Source organism: Gymnoscopelus braueri (assembly GCF_963280865.1).
Source record: "Gymnoscopelus braueri genome assembly, chromosome: 24".
Classification (NCBI taxonomy): domain Eukaryota; kingdom Metazoa; phylum Chordata; class Actinopteri; order Myctophiformes; family Myctophidae; genus Gymnoscopelus; species Gymnoscopelus braueri.
The window spans coordinates 2461004-2486310 of NC_137626.1; the positions used below are offsets into that span (position 1 = coordinate 2461004).

At 37.8% G+C, this 25307-nt stretch overlaps 1 protein-coding gene across 1 annotated transcript in view; it reads right to left on the reverse strand.

The window, feature by feature from the left end:
• The window catches only part of LOC308080965 (uncharacterized protein), a 168420-nt gene that overhangs the window by 65395 nt on the left and 77718 nt on the right, over positions 1-25307 (reverse strand). Inside the window, exons 9-14 of the mRNA XM_080423105.1 lie at positions 24348-24389; positions 21134-21248; positions 17933-17974; positions 17740-17773; positions 14650-14691; positions 9391-9447 (exon numbers count right to left, since the gene is read on the reverse strand). The gene's annotated coding sequence lies outside the window, so the exon portion shown is untranslated. The remainder of the gene's footprint in view (positions 1-9390; positions 9448-14649; positions 14692-17739; positions 17774-17932; positions 17975-21133; positions 21249-24347; positions 24390-25307) is intronic.

A 25307-nucleotide genomic window follows, 5' to 3' on the forward strand; every position in this document is an offset into this window, starting at 1 on the left:
TAAGTGACTGTTTAATGTGTCTTAAGCCTGATTTATACTTTGTCAATCGTCATATTATGACGATGTCACAATGCATGGAAAAGAGCTGATCTATAAGCTCACAACACTGCCAGGATATGAGTGTGAAGTAGGACCCAAATGCAGGACGAGCAGGTAGACATGGAACTAATTACACAGGAGAGTTTAAGTAGAAACAGCACTATAATATAAAAACAGGTGAACTCAAAGTACAATCAACACAGGCTTGGACGAGACTAACAGAACACAGGTGAACAAGAACCAATAATCAGTGGGATGAGACAACACCGGTAACAGGTAAAAACAAACATAACTACAAAATAAGATGCTCAACAAACACTTGTGGAATTAACAGAACTCAGACCTACACACAGAGGTTGAACATACAAAACACAGTTACAGAAGTAAAAGTAAATCAGGAAAACTAAACTAAAACCTAAACCAGGGAAATAAATGTCCAAGTTGAGGAACATTGTCAAAGTCCAAAAGTTGCGGAGAAGGCCTTGACAAACACATTTTGAATGTGTAGATCAGCTGTTTAGTGTTTATGCTCTTGTAACAGAGAGGACCTCTGTTACTATCACTTTAGTATTTGCACAGTGTAATTTGTGGGGGTTAAGGGTATTTAAGTATTTATGGTGTGTTTATTTATGTATTGTATGTTTATTTATGTTATGCTCCCCTTATAGTGGTATGGTCCAAGCTGGCTCATTAGCTCAGCTGAGCATAAAAGGCTGTCACTTGCCACAGTTGAGGAGAGGTCTGTTGAGTGTGAAGAGCAACTGTGATGTCCATGTTCCTGTATGTATTTTCTGGTGAATAAATACACCGTCTGGTTGCAACCTAGTACCTGGCTCTGTACTGATTTCCAGCCGCTAAATGGCTCATTCTCACAGCTCTTCAATGAGATAGATATAATGTACATTGAGACAGATGCTGGCTGCAGACAGCAGGTATAAATGTAACTTTGAAATGTTAATCTATGTAAGGAAACATTTACTCTGTCGCTACCAGCGAATTATTTTTTACAGCGTAAAAGCGACTGAACTGCTGGTATTTAATGGCGTGGGTATAGCCACTGGCCAGGTTTCTGGGAATATTTTCCTCTCAGACACACGTTCCCAGTTATAGCCTATATTAGATTACATTATTCTGCCTGTAGGCCTAAGCTAAATGAAACATAGCCTACCTGTGAGGTCTGAATGGGATTGAAGTGCTAATTGATATCTAAAAGAAAATGGTTTCTGATGAGCGGGGGAGAAGGTGTTAGTGTGTGGAGTCCCCAAGGGGAGACAGTGGCCAATGAAATCGCAGGATAAGGTCAATTTGAACTCAAGTCGGCTTAAAGGACAACTTTGGTTTTTTTTACCTCAAGGGTTCATTTATTAGTTTGTAATGATAATAATGAAAAAAATAATCATTTATAGCTTTCTATCGTTATAGCGATTTTTAACTGAGGGTAATTCGGGTAATTGGAAAAAAATCATTATTTTTTACACAATACCTTTCTGGCTCTTCCTGAACACACCTGTGGATTATACCAGGGACAATGACTTGGACTTAGCTCCCCCTCGGACACACCTGTGGACTACACCAGGTACAAATGACTTTTTTGCTGCACTCCCTCATGGAGCTACTTGCGGATTATACTAGGGTCAGTCCACCCTAGGTGGACACGCACTGACCTTTTGCACCTTAATCCCATGTATAACGCACTGACCTTTTTGTTTTTTTTATTGTGCTTTTTTTTTCTCTAAGCACCTTAACGTCCATATGTATATCATGCACAGTATAAGTATAACATGCACAGTATACATACATTGCTGCTATGCTCAGGCACCTTCGTTTTTTATTATCTCAGGTACTTTGTAAATATGTAGATAACTTGTCTGGCCTTCTGTTGCTCTCTTGTTTTGATCTCCTTCCCACCCCTCTTCTTCTCCCCCCCCCCCCCTCTTCTTTCTATGGAAATTAACGTTGCGATGGGAACGATGTACAAAAACGAATTTCACCCACTTCTTTACCTTGTAAACCTGTGATGTGACAATAAAACTGATTCTGATTCTGATTCAATAAACCGGCTATTTTTGGCTCTGCAAGGCCGAAGGCATGGAGGCCAGGGCAGAACCTCTCCATCCTTGCTCCCGTTGCAGTTCACTCTCCCTATTACTCCTTCTTGACATCTTTTCTTTCGATGGATGCTAGTGATTGACCACGGTTACTTTGCAGACATATCTTGGTCACTTGTTCTATTGTTTTGTTTAGATTATTATTATTTTCTTTACCACACATGTACAGAATGTGATTAGGATAGTATGTTATTTAGACAAATGCTAGGTTAGTTAGTTAGTTAGTTAAAGTTTATTTCGGTCAATACAACCATACACCCATATGGCATTTCATACAATTAACGAAAAAAACAATTACAAACAAAAACAAAGCAGAACAAAACTGCTTGACCGAAAAGGCGTAGGCTGAAGCTAATAGCTTATAGCGCCTACCCTTCTTGCATTGAATAATATATTAAAACAGAAAATCATTTTTTTTTTATTATACTCAAACATTGAAAAAGAAAATATTCCTTTGCTATATAAATCAAAATATATATATACATAAATATATATATATATAATATTTCCAAGCTATACAAAACAGAAAATCAATCACATATCAATCATTGATAATACTATTCTTCAAATAATTGCTTAATCAACAATTCCACATCACTATATTTACTATTACAGCGTATATCATTATCCTATCATATTATATTATTATATTTCATTATCATTTTAATTTTATACATTTTCTTAAATTTGCCAATAGAGCTACATATTTTTAAATCATTTTCACATTTATTCCATATTTGAATTGCTTTTGCTGAGACACATTGTTTTTTTATATTTGTTCTGGCCTTCGTTACCTTTAGCATATTTGCTCCCCTTAACCAATACCTGGTTTCTTTAGCTTCAAACAGCCCCTGAATGCAGATCGGGAGCTGATTATTGTGCGCCTTGTATGCTATTAGCACCGTTTTTAAGTGAACTAGATCTTCGAATTTTAGGGTATTTAATTTGATAAAAAGTTTATTAGTTGGTTCATAGTAATCAGTTCTATTTATTAATCTTATAGCTCTCTTCTGTAATATAAATATTGGGTTTGTGTTAGTTTTATATGTGTTCCCCCATATTTCCACACAATAAGTAATATATGGAACTATTAAAGAACAATATAGTATATACAGTGTCTTCTGATTCAAAATATGTTTGGTTTTATATAATATTGCAATAATTTTAGACATTTTTATTTTTACATTATCTATATGAGATTTCCAGTTTAATCTGCTATCAATTATTACACCCAAGAATTTATTTTCATATACTCTTTCTATCTCGACCTCATTCATTTTTAATTTTAGTTTACAATTTATTTTCCTTGTGCCAAATATCATAAATTTAGTTTTATTTATATTCAGGGATAATTTATTTATATCGAACCACTTCTTTAGTGTTTTCAACTCTACCTCTACCGCATTCAGGAGCTGCTCCAAGTTCTCCCCAGAACAATACAGATTAGTATCATCTGCAAAAATAACATATTTCAATAGGGTAGACACTTTACAGATATCATTTATGTATAAAATAAACAACTTTGGGCCAAGTACAGAACCCTGCGGGACCCCGTATGTTACCCTTGCTAACTCAGATTTTATATTATTTAACTGAACATATTGATTACGATCAGCAAGGTAACTCTTTAACCATGAGTGGGCTATCCCTCTAACACCATATCTCTCCATTTTATCTAATAACAAGCTGTGGTCTAATGTGTCAAATGCTTTTTTAAGATCAATAAACACCCCTACAGTATATTTTCCGTCTTCTATTGCTGTTGTAATTTCTTCCACCATTTCCGTCACAGCCATCGAGGTGGACCTGTTTGATCTAAAACCATATTGGTGGTTGCTAAGAAGGTTGTTTTTTTCAATGAATTGATCCAATCTTTTGACAAATAGTTTTTCTATTATTTTTGAAAATTGTGAAAGCAGAGATATGGGTCTGTAGTTGGAGAATTGATGTCTATTACCACTTTTGAAAATCGGAATTACTTTTGCAGTCTTCATTTTAGTTGGGAAAATACCTGTTAAAAATGATTGGTTACAAATATATGTTAATGGTTTTGCTATATTTTCTATTATATTTTTAACTAGTGACATATCTATCTCGTTTGAGTCGGCTGATTTTTTTTCCTTAAATTGTTTTACTATTTCAAGTATTTCTGTTACCTCAACCCCTCTAATAAAAATAGAATTAAGATTCCGGGGAACAATACCCTCCAACCCATCCCTGTCTCTTGGTTCCACTATCTCGTTTGCAAGATTCTTACCAACATTTGCGAAATACTGATTAAATTCATTTACTATTTCCCTTGGATTATTTATAGTTATATTATTATTGTTTACATAGTAGTTTGGATATTCTGCTTTTGATGTACTCTTTCTTATTATGCTGTTTAATACCCTCCATGTCCCTTGTATGTTGGTTCTATGCTGATCCAATAATTTATGATAATACTCTTTCTTATTAGATCTTATAATATTTATTAGTTTATTTTTATATGTTTTATATCTAATTTCTGTATCCTTTGTTCTGTTTTTAAAAAAAGTTTTATATAATAAATTCTTCTTTTTACATGCATTTTCTAGTCCCCTGGTGATCCATGGTTTGCTCACATCCTTGTGTTTATTAGTCTGTTTTCTGACTGGACAGTTTTTATCATAAAGTGTAATTAATGTGTTTAAAAAGGCATCATATGCTTTATTTGGATTTGCGTCTGCATAGACCTCCTCCCAGTTCTGTTTGCTAAGGTCCACTTTGAGGGCTGCAACGGCCTTCGGTGTTTTAAGTCTATACATTATGCAGTTGTCATCGCTGAATTGCCTCTGGCTCTTGAGACAGTGTTGAAGGATTGCAAAAACAGGAAGATGGTCAGTTATATCATTTATGAGTAGTCCACTTATTATTTTGGTGTCAATGTAATTTGTGAATATATTATCTATCAGAGTAGCTGTGTCTATTGTAATCCTACTGGGCTTTATGATCAAAGGAAAGAGACTATTGCTATACATATTATTAATGAAATCTGACATTTTTTTATTTCCTTGTGCTTTTAAAAGATCAATATTAAAATCTCCACAAGCTACTTGAATCTTATTATTATTACAATTACCAAGCATGGCCACTAGTTTGCTATTAAATGTGTCCAGACAAGTACCTGGACACCTATAAACACAACTAATTATTATATTTTTCGCCTTCTCAGCTTTAATTTCAATTGTTAGGCATTCTAACATATTATCTATACTTTGTGTCTTACATTTAACAATATTGCATTGCAGAGATGTATCTACATAAATAGCAACTCCTCCTCCTGTTTTATTAGTCCTGTTAGATGTAAACAGCTCATATCCTTCCAGGTCCATCTCATATCCTTTCTTACTATTAAGCCAGGTCTCTGATATTGCAATCACGCTGAATTTATTAAATTTATTAAGGTATGCTTTGATTTTACTAAAGCTACTGTAGAGGCTTCTGCCATTAAAATGTATAATTGATAACGCGCCTTCCATTTTAATATTACTTATAAATTGCTCATCGGTGTAGTACTCGCAGTTGATATCTAGATTATTATACAAATGGCTATCAGGGTCCACATCGTTTTCAATCCCATATAATTTATGTTCAGTGAGGTCAAAAGTTTCTTGAATCTTGCTCTGCTTCTTTAGGTAGCGGGCCTCTCGGGCAATATCGGCGTTTTTCTTGGTGAGATGGTCGTTTATGTAGACATTGGTCCCCTTCAGTTTCTTTCCCTGTCGCAGTAGATCATTCTTGTGTTTGCGATTCACAAAACGGACAACTATAGCAGGTTTGACTGTGCTATCTTTCCGAGGAAGTGTATGACAGGCCGAGATACTGTCTCTCTGGATCTTCATTTGTCTTCCTTCAAAGAATTGAACAATTTGGCTTTCCAGCGATAATTGCTCTTCTTTTGGAATGTCCTCACCTTCATTCACTCCTGCGACGAGAGATGCTGTTCTTGCATAGGTTCGATGCTTTGTTTCCAAGCCACTTATGATGAGGTCTTCCATTCTTGAATATTGTTCCAGGTCATCGATTCTTCTTTCGAGTCCATCGATTTTTTGGTCCTTTTCCATCATCATGTTCTTTAGCTGTTTAACCTCATCCACGAGCCCCATCAGTGTACCTACTTTTTTGGACACATTGGCCAGCTCCTCTGACATGAAGTCAAGAGATTTTCGGATCTCCTCCATGTCATCCGAACCTTCATTCGGAGCAGGAATATTAGATCGTCCTCTCCCGCTCCTGGACATTTTCTCTTCTTTTTGTCCTTCTTTAGCTCTTTTTCAATTTACAAAAAAACTTCACAATAAACTTGTCAGTTTTCTGTTTTTAGCCTATTTCTCTCCAGTCCGTGTGAACCGCAGCAGAAACGGCGTGTGACGAGTGTGACGTCACTCTCTCCAGCCACTCAACACAAGATGTTGTAGGCATTAACTTAATTAATTAAACCTTAATTAATTAATTAATTAATTAAGGTTCATTGATGACCTGGGGCCCGTTTCACGAAAGCAGAATTAAATCATCCTGGATGTAAGACAAATCCAGGTTTGACAAAGTCTGCTCAGTACAGCCTGGTTTATTCTGTTCCACTAACGCCAAGCCAGGCTGAGAAGGAGTGACTTTGTAGAGCCAGGATGGTCAAGCCAGGATGAATGCGCGTTCACATATTTCTTTAAAAGAACATGAGGTCGAGCACAGATTTATTGGTCCAGAAATGGAGAAGAAGCGCTTTAATAGGAGTAAGCAAGCTTCTAAAATAAATCCTGCTGCTGTAATATAACAGAGAATACTTTGCAATGGAATGAATAAACTGAATGTTTATGTACACCCAAAATATAGGCTACATTAAACCACTGCTCTTAACAATACTGTAAGCATAATAATACTAATATGTTATATAACAACCAGTAACAGTAACATTAGTAAAGTATTCATTTTTACAAGAAATACAAAATAAATAGGATGTGGGCCTATTTGATTCTCCTTAACCACTTGAACCCTAGCAAACCTATTCTGGGGGTACATTCACCAAAAATAGCCGATCTACAAGCTTACATGTTACACCTAGGGTAATAAATCACCCATAAGCGGTAAACTATGGTCTATCATAGTCCGACTTCACAAATAATTAGTGTAAAACATGAATAATGTCACAATGTTAAATAGCATTTTTTTAATTCTTCAAAATGTTTTTTATTAGCGAAAATAGCCGATCTACAAACTCACATGAGGTTGTGCAGCCTATATATTTTAGTTAGATGTATAATGAAGTATATAGGGCTTAAGTAGTCCTTTAATGGCAATGCGTGCCTATATGGTGTTTTAATGCAGACTAATACTGTCAAGCCCTGTTAAGAAATTTAATGTACAAATTCATATGTCGTCTTGAAAAGTCTGACAATCATGTTAAGATTTTAATTAACCCTGTCAAGAGTTCTACTCGGTTCTCTTCCACGATATGGAGACATTGGCGTAACAGCCTCTACTGACTTTGAACAGCTGTAGTTGGACTGTTTTTTATGTGTTTTTTTTCTTTTCTTTTTATTATTTTATTGCTTTTACTGTGTGATTGTCATCCTGTTTTGCTGTATGGACCCTGAGTCTGAAATAAAGATTGAATTGAATTGAATTAATACAAATAGGTTAACAGAAACACATAAGAAGTGTGGAAAAAAACATTGATTTGTGATCAGATTGACTGCTTAATGAACAGTAAAGTCAATAGGATTAGTTAAACCTGGCTGTTAGCCTGCTCTGGACCAGCTAAATCTCCATGGTAACTAATGTAGCATTGCTTTCATGAAACCGAGTCATGGATAAAACAATCCAGGATAACTGTCTAAGTTAATCTGGTTACATAACTCTGCTTTCATGAAACCAATTCATTGCTAAACCAAGATAAATTGATCCAGGATAGTTGATAAATCCCGGGTTAATCTGCTATCTAGGTTTCGTGAAACAGGCCCCTGGTATCCTTGTCTCTTTGAGGCCATATATGGTTCTCTCTGCCCTCTATTATTGTAATTATTTACAATAATAGAGTTTACATCAATACATCTCCATCAAAGACCTGTAAAAAAATTGTATCTCTTCCTCCAGATGACTCCAACCAGTCTTTGTTATTATATTTTCCACAGCAATATGCAGACATGTAAAGGAAATGGATACATATCTGGATAATGTGTCATAATCTTCTCTACAGGTCACATACTGTATTATCACAAGTGTTACATGAGGCAGTTCTAAAGTTAAACTTTAGAACTGCATTTAGTACAACTATAATAAAACACTATCACATATACAGTGACTGTAGGTGAATGAACTATAATAAAACACTATCACACATATACAGAGACTGTAGGTGAATGAACTATAATAAAACACTATCACACATATACAGAGACTGTAGGTGAATGAACTATAATAAAACACTATCACACATACAGAGACTGTAGGTGAATGAACTATAATAAAACACTATCACATATACAGTGACTGTAGGGGAATGAACTATAATAAAACACTATCACACATACAGAGACTGTAGGTGAATGAACTATAATAAAACACTATCACACATACAGTGACTGTAGGTGAATGAACTATAATAAAACCCTATTACATATACAGTGACTGTAGGTGAATGAACTATAATAAAACACTATTACACATATACAGTGACTCTAGGTGAATGAACTATAATAAAACACTATCACACATATACAGTGACTGTAGGTGAATGCAGATGATCTTGATTGATTGAAGTTAATATATCCACTGCTGTCATGAAGGACAGAACGGTTTAACAATTTAACAAAGAACCTTAACAACTTGGAATAATTTAAACTCTATAACCTACTGGGAATAAGTGCTTTATTTACTACATCCAGTCTGTATTAACATGTTCTTCACCTAGTGGTCAGTCAGTCCACTTCTGAGATGATGAATCAGTTTAAAACTACAGCAGAGAAATCACACATCAGGTGGTGTAGTTGTACAATGAGTCCACTAGATGGTGCACATTACCCACATCATATAACAAAAACTCAATTAGAAAAAGATGTTGGACATTTATTTTAAGGTTACAGTTGAAACATGGATTGTTGTTAAAATAAAGAATGTTGTGTGAAATGGTTTGTTTCAGTCCTGGGGAGGTGAGGCTGTTTTGTTCACTTAATGAAGTAAATGTGTAAATCTGTCAAACAGCTCTGAGACGTCATGCATGACTCACCAATGGAATGACCTTCAGTAACATCTGTTGTTACCTGGTGTTTCTATCTGTCCATCACTGAAAACAAAGACAATACATTATATAGATTTTGACCCATAAGTCCAGACACAGTTGTTAGAAGTGATCTTGTGATGAGTGTGCACATATCCAATCTATTTAATTCCCTGAATCAATGTCTATATATTACTATATAATGACAATTATACAGTCCAAGATTGGGTGACTACGATCCGTATTGATTTAAGTTATTATATCCACTGCTGTCATGAATGGGAAAGAACAGTTTAATAGAGGATTTTAAACATAGAACAATAGAAATGCTATACTGTTATCTATAATGTATTTTCTACATCCAGGGTGTTGTGGATAAAACATAGTGGAGTCAAACACAGTCAAGACACAGTGAAGACATTCATGTTTTAATGCTTGTTATCATCAACAACGTACGCCATGGATGCTCTACATCCATAGTGTGTCATAGTGTGATTCTGTGGTTGCAGTTGTATTGTTTTAAATGACTGAGTGGTTTATGATTTATTACAGAACATACTGTAACACACTCTACTGGGCTCATCACCATGCCGGCTTGTGATGGACATTTTTGTCAAATGTTATATTTGCCACAGACAATAATGAGCGGTCAATAACCAGATACACAGACCTAGCCCTACCAGTGGACTCCTGATGTGCCAATGTGATACACATTGTAAAATGATCGTATTTCTTCATTAATTAAATCAGTGTCCTATAAACCTGGCGTTATACAGGTATCAATGCAGCATGGTTCAAGAATATACCATGTTTGGGAGTTCAATAATTGGGTCTTATCAGTACCGTCAGTGCTTTCAGCGCACATTACATGAACACAATGAGAACATTATAATGAAAAGATATTGTTTCAGATACACTGTATAATTTTTTTATAGAAAATAAAGGACATAGTGATGACCCCTGCTCTTTAAGTCAGTGTGACAGTAACATAGCATAGATGAGAGACATCACATACCTGCTTACATATTCATGAGCACAAAACACATGTGACAGGTGGGGACAGAACTGTGGGCGGGTCTGGAGGTGACTATAGACAAAACTGTTTAATGTGTCTTAAGCCTGATTTATACTTTGGTCAATCGTCATATTATGACGATAACACAATGCATGGAGAATAGCTGATCTACAAGCTCAACCTCAACTCTGGGCTTTCTGGTAGCTTTAGTGTTGCATTTGAACTGGTGTGTGGGAAGGACTGACCGTCAGCAATGGTGTAATTCGTGCTTTGGATAAATTAAGAAAATAAACTCTAGTGCTGAAACTGAGGCCTGAGCCTAATTAGTTTCACACATTTTGTCCAACAATGTCCACAAATAGGAGTTTTGAGCAACAAACTGTCCGTCCGTCTGTGCATGTGTGTGTGTGTGTGTGTGTGTGGTAGACAGGTGCTACATTCCCATTGCAGATCATCTTAATGTAAGTGTGGATGATTAAAAAGGATTAAGCATCCCTATTCTGGTCATATTATAACATAATAGACCAACATTCTGCAAAAAACACAATCTACAATCTCACAACATGTCACATTGCAATGTGTTATGAGCTTGTAGATCAGCTATTTTCAGCAGAGAGATGTGGTAGTAGTATAGACCCCTGGGGGACTGTAGTCAACTAAGTATAGTTGGGTCCTTCTGGCCGATCCACACGGTCACGACTTTTTTCTGTTCTGGCCCCACAGTGGTGGAATGAACTCCCCACTGATGTTAGGACAGCAGAGTCACTGCCCATCTTTCGCCGCAGGCTGAAAACCCACCTCTTCAGGAAACACTACCCTTCCTCTTTGCCTGGCCTACTTGTTAACTAGTTGTACGAACTCTTGTTTTATTGTTGTATTGTTTTATTGGATCTTGTTTAGTCGATACAATTATTTGTTTTAGCTCCTGCTCATTTGATTTAGCTATTTTGTCTCATCTGTTTAAGGAAATAGGTAGCTGATATATTGCACTTTTACCTTAGCGCTAGGTATACTCTTGGTTGCTGGTTTTTGCAGAAAATGCACTTAAGACTTCTGGTGATTAGTAGTTTTCGTTCCCTACCTACTGTATGTTGAATGCACTTATTGTAAGTCGCTTTGGATAAAAGCGTCTGCTAAATGACTGTAATGTAATGTAATGTATAGGGTTTAAGTGGTTAAAGGAGTGTGTTCTACATACATTTGAGCTGCTCTTGTTCATCAATGTTCTTTCCTGAATGTTGTGTTTGTCAAGCTCCTTCTAGTCATGAGCTCTCTTACTACACCTGTGAGAGTGGTGAGGCATTCTGGGATATGTAGTGTGTGCGATGGCGGCCATGTTGTGATGTGACAGCTGATCCGGTATGGGAATGCACAGATATAAAAACGTAGATACCTCATTGGCTGCTGCACTTCATTGGAGCGATGATGTGTCACCATGGCCGCCATGTTGGGAAGGGGGAGCTGAGCCTTCTAATGCATGTATGTCTATTGAAGCAGACAGTCTGTCGACTATTAAAATCATAACTCCCTGAATTTTTAACCAATGTTCAAGCGGTTAAGTTTGTAACAAATACCAGACATGGAGTTATAGATCCAAGATTTTGGTTACATCTAAAATGCAAATATTCGTATGTGGAATATGTTCCACTGACTTCACCATGTTGTAGTAAATGTTCTCACCAACTACACCATACTATACTTAGTAAATGTTCCAGAGTTCTATGAAAGGATTCTTAGACCTCGTTGAAGAATGGTTTGACGCGTCACTCCAGTCAGATTTACTTGCGGTCAATTTATTTAGTAAAGAAGTGAGGAGGGCCTTATTCTGGACAGAGGCCCTTTGATCATCTGTTGATTCGATGTGCAAGTGTACTGTATGTGACAGGAAGGGTGGAGTGAAAACAGTGTCTGTGGCTTTGTTGTTCCCTGTGTCTCCTAAGTCAACAATGGGAATGCTAATTACAATTCACAGATAGCAGCCGGTCTTGAACAACAGGTCAAGATTAACATAGTGTAAACGGTAAGATTAAGATTAAGATTTCCCTTGATACACTTAAAATTAGGTAAATACATCTTCATGATTCAGTTTGAAATATCCGACAATGTGTATGTAGTGTTCATGAAATATACAGCACGTACAAAAATACCTTTATCTTATCCAAGTAACAGTAATAGTCATAAAACAGTTATGTCGTCACTGAAATAGACAATATACATGACATATAGGCCAGATGGCAGCCTTTTCTGTCTGTATCCAACATCTTTATCATGTTAGCTATTCAGGTCAGAGCACAGCCATCTATGGAGGTTATTTGGTCCAAAAATCTAATAGAAAATACCACATTATTTTTTTCATAAATAAAATTACAATGAAATAAAAAAAACACAATGTTATGAATAAAAAACACGACACATAACTATTTATTAATTTCATTGTGGTGTTTCTTTTATATGTATATCATTCATATCATATCAGCCCTTTCTTGGTGACGTACAGCCACAAAATCCAATGTGGCGTCTACCTTTTTATGTCTAGGTGGCATGTCTAGGTGGCATTCCATAGACAGGTAGTAGGTAAGCGCCTTATTGGCCACTGGGCCACACGTCAACACCACCTTCATATTACTGTATGTAGGGAAGCTGCTATAACTGCAGGAAATAATATGTCTGAGTTTAGAATAGAAGTCTCTGAGACTAAACAATTTTTTCTGTTTTATAACCATTACTGTTACTATGATAAGGTGTTCTGGTATGAAAACCCTCATTTTTTTTATTTAACCACTTATCCTATATCATAACATAACTACATGTGTGACATTTATAACAAACCAAACCATGTGAAAATGTGTTGAGAATTCTGCAAGTTATGATTTTAATAGTGGAGAGACCTTGTGCTTTAATAGACATAGGCTACTGTATGTGGGACATACATGTATTAGGAGGCACAGCTTTCCGCACAAAATATGGCCGCCGTGATGACGCGTTGCTCCTATGAACCTCAGCAGCCAATGAGGTAAGTTTTGTTTCCCAAAACAAACAGTTAAAGGCAGTAGAATAAGAAGCAATATAATAAGAAGAGAGATAAACATCTATCAGACTAAACACCCTGACCTCTTCAGACCAGGGGAACATTTTTGTCCAAATTAAATTTCTTGCCACAGACATGAAACATAAGTAGTCAATTATATTATCAGAAACACATAGACCTTGTATACTAGTGGACTCCTAATGTGACATAGTGTCTGCATTAATTAAATCTATGGTCTATCCACTCTGAAGAAAGCATGGAGCCTATGTGGATCGTATCAGTACAGTCAGTCCTTTCATAACACATTACCTGAGCAATATAAGAACATTATGATGAATAAAGTTTTCCATAATTTCATAAGTTCCAAATGTCATAAGTTCAAAGTCATCAGGAATCAATGAGTACATGAACACAATGAAGTGATGTCATAGGAGATTGTGTCTCTCCCATTGGCCCCATGAGCTATGTTCAGGGGTGGATTACTGAATGGGCCTACTGGGCCTCCGCCCAGGGGCCCAAGAGATCAGGGCCCCTGGGCCCAGAGGCTTTTATTGAATGTATATTTCTGGTAAAAGGGCTTATACATCCATGTTAATGACACAGCCCCAAACGTCTTACTGAATCATGAGGGAATGATCTAAACATTCACTTTGATGATGTCACATGAAACAAACCATCATCATACCATTTCATTATTTAGTTTGTTTCAAGCCTGACTTTGTCAAATTACCACGATACAACTTGTAGATCAGCTATTTTCGACAAGCGATGCGATCGTATGACGAAGCATAAATTAGGCATTAAATAATATGCTTTTGCCGTTAATTGTGTGTATGTGCTCTGTTGATCCTTTTGACAAACAGGTACATGTAGTTTGTGTAGTTGGCTTTAAGTCGGTGTGGGAGGTCTTTTACAAGCCCAGGGGCCCATTGTCTCATAATCCAGCTATGGTTCAAAAATATCTATCTTAATCACATGGTATAATGTCTGTGTCGGTAAAATAACCACATGACTTCATGTGTGTGACACTTCATGCATGACTCATGACTCACCAATGGAAATGAGGGTTAGTATTATATTGTTACCTGCTGTTGCTATCTTGCCACTAAATGTAGGCTACATGCAGATTTTTTTCAAAATAATTGTCTTATACGATTATTTCCCACAGTCATAATATACAATGTAATAACACATAATGCATTCATCAAACAAACATTTGTAGTACCTGATGAATTCACATCCAGATCAGGTCAAAGTTGATCTTCATCTGCAGAGGAGACATTGAAAAAGAAGACAATGTTTCTTCACATTAATCAGTATTGTACAACAATATGACACCTGGTGAGGCTGTGCATAGATTTATTAATATACGTCTGATATTCTTTATTTTGTCTATAAAAATGTCAGTATACTCAGTCCTGACTTAATATAATACAATGATTTGTGAATGTGATTGTTATAGTCTATATGTTTTATGACAGTACATACAGTAGCACTCTTTAAGCCAGTCTCTCTTACACACTTTTTGTATTACCATACTTGTGAGGACATCAACATTTCAGAACATCAATTTTATGAATGCCATTTTTTTTTCATAACCCCAGAGCCTAAAATAGACCATCTACAAGCTCACAACACTTCGTGCTGGGACACATTGTGAGCTTGTAGATCATATATTTTCGGTGCACGACACCAGCACGCAACTAAGTTAAAATCAGGCATAACTCCAACATCAACCACTAAACCTAAGAATTACTAATCCTACCTTAAAACAAACTTACAATGAGCAAGATAAACACATACATCCCATGCAGAGAGACAGACAGTGTAGTGACTCAGTAAACTAGGATCACAGGTAAACCAAGAACCTAGCATCAGTGTAAACAATATACTATCAAAATACGTCATCATGGATACAATGATTGGACTCATGAAACATTATGAATATACAAACATCAAATCCACATAAAATACCATGATAATAACCATGCTAGCACAAAGCACATTAAACTGTGATAGTTTAATTATGCAAAGGAACACTATTTCAAGGTGCGGGAATCGAACCCCCAACACTCTGCCAGGCTGGATTACCAGCCTGCATATGATAGGCTACGCGCCTGGACCGCTAGGCCAACAGGCACCCAAGACATTGATTTCTACATACGATAACATTGCATCTCTTCCTGCAGATGACATTGATTTCTACATACGATAACATTGCATCTCTTCCTGCAGATGACTCAATCCAGTCTTTGTTAGAAGACTTTCTACTTTTCTACAGCAATATGAAAAAACATACAGGAAATTGTTACATTTGTATAATGTGAGCTTCCTCATAAAGTTATATCCAGGTCAGTGAGGTCACATTATGTAAACATAAGGCAGCTGTGAATTAAACTTCATTAAAGGACAACTATAATAAAAGGACATTTTGAGTAATTATAATTAAAAGGACATTACAGTCTGTTACAAACATACTGTACAGTGACTGTATGGTGATTCCAGATGACATATTGATTGACTGCTGTCATGAAGGACAGAGAACAGTTTAATATATGACCTTAATAACGTGGGACAATTTAAGCTCTATAGTCTGTAGGCCTACTGTAAATACATATTTTATATATATATTTTACTATATCCAGTCTGTATTAACAGTGGATAAAGTGGAGGCAGTTCTGACTCCACAAACCAGTTTAAAACTCTACAGCAGAGAAATCACAGATCAGGTGTAGTTTTACAGCGAGTCCACTAGATGGTGCACATAAACCACATTAAATAACAAATACTCAATTAGGGAAAGATAAAACAGAGTTAGACATTTTATTTGTAGGTACTGTACAGTTTAAATATGGATTGTAGTTCAAGTTAAAGAAGGCATGGAAGGCACGTTTCTGAACTGTCCATAGCGCACCAATGAGATGCATATTAAGTAGAAGGAAATATTGAGTAAGGACCAACAATAATAAATGGTTGAAAATGGGTGAAGTATTCATCCACATACTGCGGATAGATAGACCTTTATTGATACCAAGGTGGGACATTCAGTAAGACGCAACTAAGCGACATTTATGTTGTTCATAATGTGTCATAGTGTGATAATGTGATGGCAATTGTTTTGTTTTACATGGTTGGTTTATGTTTTATTATTACAGTAACATAGCACTTAAGCCAGTCTAAAAGCAACATAAGCGTAGAATGTGAAGCCTCAGTTTTGCATTTTGTGCTACACCAGATCAGCTTAAGTGTGGTGATGAAGATATTGAAGATTTGACCCAAACCCAAATAGAGCAACTGGTGCTCAACACAATGAGACAGTTTTGCCCCTCCCTTTTAACCACTTGAACCCCAGCATCCCTATTCTGGTCATATCATAATAGGCAATATTATGCGAAAATAGGCAAAAACGTGCCTAAAATTGCTGATCTACAATCTCACAACATGTTGTAAAATGTTGAGAGTTTGTAGGTCAGCTATTTTCAGCAAAGAGATTTGGGGGAAAATTAGGGGCCCAGTATAGACCCCTGGGGGACTCCAGTCAAATGATAAATGGAACATTTACGATGTGCATTACATTCATCCATTCACACACTGACAGCAGAGGAGCCCATGTAAAGCTCCAACCTGCTCCTCAGGAGCAGTTAACGGTTCAGTGTCTTGCTCAAGGACAGTAGCACAGGGGAGCCGGGGAATCGAACCCGGAAGCTTCCGTTTCCCAAGCTGCCACTTTAGCTCCTGAGCCACTGCCGCCCCCATGTGTTGTGTAGGATTTAAATGGTTAAGGTGTGTCTTCTTAGTGTGTGTTCTACATTTCAGCAGCTCTTGTTTCGATGTGGCAAAAAATGCTGATCTACAAGCTCACATGTCGAATGCATGATACGTTTTGAACTTGTAGATCCGCAATTTTCAGCAAGTCAAGCGACACCATCGTATGACGGAGCATAAATGACACATCAGTTAATATGTTAACCGTTGTGTGTACCTGTGTGTGTACCTTTGATCCTGTGTGGATCTCATGATCCTCCTATGGCTACATTGAATCAAGCTTAATCACACGGTATCATGTCTATGTAGGTAAAACAACCACATGACTTCATTCACCATCATGGTACTGAACACAATCTGTGCTTGTTTTGAAGTATATTAGAAACATGGATTGTGGTTAAAGATTGTGTGAAATGGTGTGATTCAGTGCTGGGGAGGTGAGGATGTTTTATTCATTTAATGTTCATTAACATTTATCTGTCATCTAAGTCGTCAGACATGACAGCATGACTCATCAATGGAATGACGTTTATTAATACTCTATCGTTACCTGTCTATTGTTCCTGTCTCGCCAGTCGCCAGCACTGAAAAAAAATGAAATAAATCAGTTACTGAATGTGTATTTTTACAAAATGATTACCATTAATTTATACTATTATTTATTACATTCATAGACATAATGTAGAATGTAATACCACATAATGTACTAATCAAACATTTGTAATATTCCCTTGGATTGTTACCTGGTGAATTCACATCCAGATCAAGTTAAAGTTGAGCTTCATCTGCAGAGGAGACATTGAAGAAGACAATGTTACCTTCATCAGTTTTGTACAATGATATGGCTCCTGGTGAGCCTGTGTCTCTTTTTGGCAATAAATAATCAGGGCCGGTGGAGGGCCGATCGCCGCTCTAGGCGAAAGTTTTCGTGGTTCTGGGCAGATGATGATACTTTTTTTTGTGTCTTTGGTTACTTTATTTCAGTTTTAGGGTTAGGTTAGGGTTGTGTTATTTAATTCTGATTTTACCGATTTATTATCATTATTATTTTTTCCCGACTTTTTTTGCCGCCTCTCCAAACTGCCGCTCTAGGCGGCCGCCTAGGTCGCCTCTATGGGTGCGCCGGCCCTGTAAATAATCAATCAGTCCTGATTGAGTATTACTTACTGTCTTTTGTGAATGTGATTGTTATACTGTATGATGTTAAATATGTTTTATATGACTGGTTCATGTTTTATGACATAGAATACTCTTTAAGCCAGTGTGACATCAACATAGTGTTGGTGAGACATCACATACCTGCTTACATATTTATTACCACAAAGGACATGTGACAGCTGGAGACAGCTTGGCAAAACAGTGTGAGAGAATTATAGGTTTTCTAGGTTTCTTCTTTCTTCTAGGTGTGGGAAGAACTGACCATCAGCAACGTTGGAATTTTTGCTTTGGGTTTTTATGTAAATGGGGAAAAAAAACTCTGTAGCAAACTGAGGCCTGATCCTAGTATTTTTTTTTCCACAAACAGGAGTTGAGCCACACACTGACTGTCTGTCTTTTTTTAGCCCTAGAATGTCTGTGATCTTACATACATTTCATGTATTCCAAATACACAGTCATAGATCACCCTCGCCGACGCGCTGTGTAGTGACCATCTGCGCGGCCATAAAAGTGCTCTAAACTCCGTCTGTACTCACCCAATAATTAATTCCTAAGACTTGGAGTCATAAATTGTCCTCTAGTTTCATATCCATTTGAAAGTTCTGCCAGAAAACGTGTGTTTAGTCAAATATCTCCACTTTTCCACGAGCTGCACACGGACGACTTTCTGTACGGGGCGAGGGGCCTGGAATGATTGCAGGACTAGGATATGTAAACTTCCTTTAGGACGCACAAATGTTTGGGACACACAATTGGCAGGTGATGTGATTCATTACCCCACACCAATCACAAGCACCTGTCAATTGTGTTCCCCATTCGTTTGTGCGTCCTAAAGGAAGTTTACATATCCTAGTCCTGCAGTCATTCTAGGCCCCTCGCCCCGTACAGAAAGTCGTCCGTGTGCAGCTCGTGGAAAAGTGGAGATATTTGACTAAACACACGTTTTCTGGCAGAACTTTCAAATGGATATGAAACTAGAGGACAATTTATGACTCCAAGTCTTAGGAATTAATTATTGGGTGAGTACAGATGGAGTTTAGAGCACTTTTATGGCCGCGCAGATGGTCACTACACAGCGCGTCGGCGAGGGTGATCTATGACTGTGTATTTGGAATACATGAAATGTATGTAAGATCACAGACATTCTAGGGCTAGTCTTTTTTGTGCTAACCTTTTAGCCTTAATGTTTGACTGTACTTTATGCTGTTTACATTTCTGACTAATAAAGTATTCAGTCTGTCTCTGCAACTGCAACTGAATCTGTTTCTGTCTGTGCTTGCTTGCACGACAGGTGCTTCCTTCCATACCAGATCAGCTTAAAGTGTGGATGGATTATAAGTGAAGATATTGAAGATTTAACTCACTTTTGTTGTCTGACTCCAAACCCACATGGAGCAACTGGTGTTCAACACATAAAGACAGTTTTGTTCCCATTTTAACCACTTGACCCCTATTCATGTTATAATAGGAAACAAATCTGCAAAAATAGGCGAACATTTGCCGAATATACAATCTCACAACATATCACGATGCAACATGTTGTGAGCTTGTAGATTAGCTATTTACGGCAAAGAGATTTTGGAGAAAAAAAGGAGGGTGTCTAGTATAGACCCCTGGAGGACTCCGGTCAATGTATGTAGGGTTTAATTGGTTGAGATGTGTTTTCTTAGCTGCTCTTGTTCATCAATTCAATGTTCTTTCCTAAATGTGTGTTTGTCAAGTTCCTTCCAGTCATGTGCTCTCTTAAGCACCTACACCTGTGAGAGTGGTGAGGCATTCTGGGAGATGTAGTGTGTGCAATGGCGGCCATGTTGTGATGTAACAGCTAATCTGGTATGGGAATGCACTACTACCCCTCTACCACATGCTCAATCTGGGAACCCATCGTCAAATAAAAAGGAAAAACAGCGCCCCCACTTTTCACTTTTGCAGCTCTGAATCTGTTCTTGAGGGATTACCCCCTGCTTGACACAAGCGCACACACACACACACACACACACACACACACACACACACACACACACACACACACACACACACACACACACACACACACACACACACACACACACACACACACACTAAACCAATAGTTCTCAAACTTTTTTGTAATTCAAAATATTCAAGATTTTTCAAAAATGTTCTAAAATAACAGATCTTGTAGATCTACTATTGTTGAATATCCAACCCTAAAATTTCAAATGACAGATGCTTTCCCTGTTTTAATGGGTTAAATGGTATGTTTCATTCCTGGGGAGCCTGGAGGCAGTGGTGGAAAAAGTACTCACATTTGTTACTTGAGTAAAAGTATCCATACCGCAATGTAGAAATACTCTGTTACAAGTAAAAGTCCAGAATGAAAAATGTACTTGAGTAAAAGTACAAAATAATTGGTTTCAAAATGTACTTAAAGTACCAAAAGTAGAAAGTACTCATTATGCAGAATGTATAAAATGTAGAAGACTAGAAAATAGCAGATCTACAAGCTCACAATGCGTCATATCGTGACGCATTGTGAGCTTGTAGATCTGCTATTTTCAAATGGCTGAAATGTATATAGAGCTGAAGTGGTTATTGTATGTTTTGTAATAATAATCTAAATCAAAGTAACTATAGAAACTAAAGTTTTCAAATAATTGCAGTGGATTAAAAGTACAATATTTGCCTCTGAGATGTAGTGGAGTAGAAGTAAAAGTACTGAACATTGGAAATACTCCAGTAAAGTAAAAGTACAATCTTTAAGCCAGTGTGACAGTAACATAGTGTAGATGTGAGACATCACATACCTGCTTACATATTCATGAGCACAAAGCACATGTGATAGGTGGAGACAGGGTCTGGAGGTGACTGGAACTAAAGACAGCCAATCAGGACGTCAGGAAGTTCACCTGATGACACCCTCTGGATCAGTTTGCACAGACAGACAGACAGACACACACACACACACACACACACACACACACACACACACACACACACACACACACACACACACACACACACACACACACACACACACACACACACACACACACACACACACACACACACACACACACACACACACACACACAGTTTGAATTACCATACTTATTACATATTCTCGGTGCAACAGTTAAAATCAGGCATAACTCCAAACTCGACCACTAAACTCACAATGACTAATCCTCCATTAAAACAACCATTTATAGTGTAGCAGGAAAATCACAATATCAATTTCACAAATTGTACATGGGAACATTTGGCCCTCATAAGTATAGGAACACAAGTGTGTACACACACACACACACACACACACACACACACACACACACACACACACACACACACACACACACACACACACACACACACACACACACACACACACACACACACACACACACACACGGTGTACACACGGTGTACACACGGTACAATGTAGGCATTTAGCAGACTCTCTATCCAGAGCGACTTACCAATAAGCAAAGTAAACACATACATCAAATTTGAACAATTTACTATCAAAATACGGTATCATGGATAGAATACCGTATCATGAATACAATGATTGAAGTACTCATGAAACACTATGAATAAATACAAACATCAAATCCACATAAAATACTTCATAACCAGAAGACTTCATAGCACATTCAACTGTGATAGTTGTATTATGCAAGGCAATACTATTCAGGGCTGGATTAACCCTTTGTGGGGCCCGGGGCCCGGATGCCGATGTTAGAAGGGCAGGGGCTGGCATTTCTAGGGGGTGCATGACACTGCGCTCAATTAAGTAGGCTATAATAAAGCCTTTACTGGATATGCGGCTGGATGGATTTGTACACAGGGCAGAGGTCAATTATTTCAACATAAAATGCTGCGTTCAAGTACAAGAGGGTTAGGAAAAGGCCTCTTGAATGCTACCTTCAGGTACGGCATGGAAAGGGAACATTTGCATTTCTCTCACCATAATAAATGCTGCAGTGGAGAGGGCACTTTTTACAGACATATAAAAGGGCAGGGGTACAAGCCCCCTTTGATGTCTATGTGTTCACATGCCTGCCCGGGGCTATGAGCAGGCTATGAGGGGTCCCCCCCCCCCCCCCCACGGACTGAATTTAGTCAGCAGGGGGTGGGTGCTGCAGCAGAAAATGTTCACTTCACCTGTGGGGTGAGGGGTGCTGCCGACATTTTTCAGCACCATTTTTACACTACTTCAGCAGGAAAGGACACAATTTCAGCGCTGTTAGTCAGGTTGTTTTTTAATTCATGGCCAGCCGTTTGGTGCCCTGGTCTGCAGCCCCTTAATCCCATGCATTAAGCCAGCCTGACTACATTAGTTAACTATACTGTAACTGAGTGACCACATGGTCAAATGTTAGACTCACTTCATGAATAGTCTCAACATGACTGACAATTATGAAAACATTAGTGACAGTGCACCTTGACAAATATCGTCTCTGTCGGGTGGAAACCTCATACATCCAAAACTGTTACTTTTCAGGATAAAAAATAAATAAATAGCAAAAATGGCAGATCTTTGAGCTTGTAGATCAAGAGATAAGAGGTATCTGCCCAACAACAACTATATATAAACATTATTGGCGACAGCGCACCATGTCAAATATATAAACATTATTGGCGACAGCGCACCATGTCAAATATATAAACATTATTGGCGACAGTGCACCTTGTCAAATATATAAACATTATTGGCGACAGCGCACCTTGTCTAATGTATAAATGTTATTGGTGAGCTTGTAGATCATGTGCATTGTTTCCAGTAAGCTTCCCCCCTCCCTCTTCTTTTTCTACTACTATCCTCTTCTCTAGGTTCCAGGTGGGGTTCCTTAACCTTCCTCCGCACAGGCTCACGCCTTGGACCCCAAAGCCAAAAGTATCTGGGTCCACGACCCCCCCGGAACCTCCATACTTGGTCACACCCCCTCCCATCACGCCCGCCATCTCATATTCAATGCTCTTGACCATCTAAGCCCCACACTACACGCTTGCGAGTAGTGCGCCCTTAGATGATCACAGAGGCACCCCAAACGCCATACTCGTGCCCTTGGCCTTTTAAGCTGCCCCACACCTGGGTGTAGTGCACCCTTAGATGACCAAGCCAGCACCCCAAATGCTATGCTTGTGCGTTGTGCCCTTGGCCGTCTAAGCCGCACATGCCACGCTCGCGTGCAGCGAGCCCTTAGACGACCATTTCACACTTTAGTATGTCTTTGGCTGTTCATGTCGCACGTCCCATGCCACACATGCAACGCGCCCATAAACGACCATACTCGCACCCAAATGCTGTGCTCGTGCCCTTGGCCGTCTAAGCCTCACACTCCACGCTTGCATGCAGTGCGCCCTTAGACGACCATACTCCCATGTTTATTTCAATAAACAAACTTAAATCCATTTTGTTGAACACTTGGTCTTTCCTAGTGAACTAGATAATATTACATGATGGAGTCATAATTATTTAATTCACTATGCATCTCAAAGGCTATCAGCTACTTTTAAGGTGAAATGTTTTCTTGAACGTTAATCTTTCATGAGTTGACACTGTCAACAATTTAAATATCGACATGACAACACTGACCATTTCATTTGTTTGTATTGTCTCTTACATGACATACAGTACAGAACACTTTAGTGACGATTCAATCATCCAGACCTTAAACATGTATATGAATTTAAACTGGATTATGAAAATGTTGAACAATCATATTTCCTCACTTTGAGAATATCGTCCTGGTGCTACACTACACCTCTGATGACCTGCATGTAACAAATATATTTCCTTAAAAAATCTATCATCTTATACAATTATTTCAGAAATGAATACAGTCATATTATTGAGCAATGTAATACCACATTATGTACTGCTGAAACATTTGCAATATTCCCTTGTAATTCAATTATATCGTCAAATCACAACATGTTGTCTCAAGACACTTTATAGAGCAGAGACCCCACATTGTCCCACCCTGAGCAAGCATTTGTTGGTAGGATTCTTACCTGGTAAATTCACATCCAGATCAAGTCAAAGTTGAGCTTCATCTGCCGAGGAGACATTGAAAAAGAAGACCTCATGCAGCAACAGTATCTTAAAAAATAAGAGAAGTCCACTTCAGATGCACCTTATTGTTCAAATGATCCTATCTGCTCTCAGGTGTGCTGAACACTTTACTATACATTGGATGGGCATGGCTTTTTGTTTGTCATTAGCATAGGTACCACCCTCAACACTAACGTCAGGTGTTTGTGCCATGTGCAAGACTTTGGCATATACCCAAGAAATGGAGAGAGCATGAAAAAAGCTGTACGTAGAAGAACTGCAGCACTGTTTCATAAACTCACAGTAAACATGTTTATTTTTGTATTTGATATTTTTACTCTTGCGTTTACTCTTATTATTATTTATTTCAAATACAGAAACGTGCACAAAATAAATTCACCCTCTCTTGTGTCCATGACCTGAAGGTGAATTTGAAGTTGAACAACAAAAACCCAGCAATGGCAACTTTAAAGTCATAATGAAATGGCTTTTATTGCTAACATTTTTGCTAAGTTTAGCTCAGAAACAGGGGTGTGTTTTTGGTCAGGGCTTTGGGATCTCTGGACCCACACTGCACTGATCACAGAGCACAGCTCAGCTGCAGAATGCAGAGAGACGTACAGAGTGAGAGGAGAGCAATGCTAGCGTCATTGTATGCGTTGCATTGCTTATCTCACCTCCAATGTTTTCAGATACATACTGTTTAGTTTAAAATAGATAAAGTAATGCACTGTCTGGACGTCATCTTGAGTTAAATAAAGAATTTAGCAGCCCAAGAGTGCCTCCCTAATTAAAATCAGGTGCGAGTGAAGAAAGGAACATCTGAATCAAACAGTTGAATGCAATCAAGATTAATTTATGTTCATATTTGTCTATCTATAGCAGTTTCTCAATATGCATTCTTGTCTGTACTTGCTTTA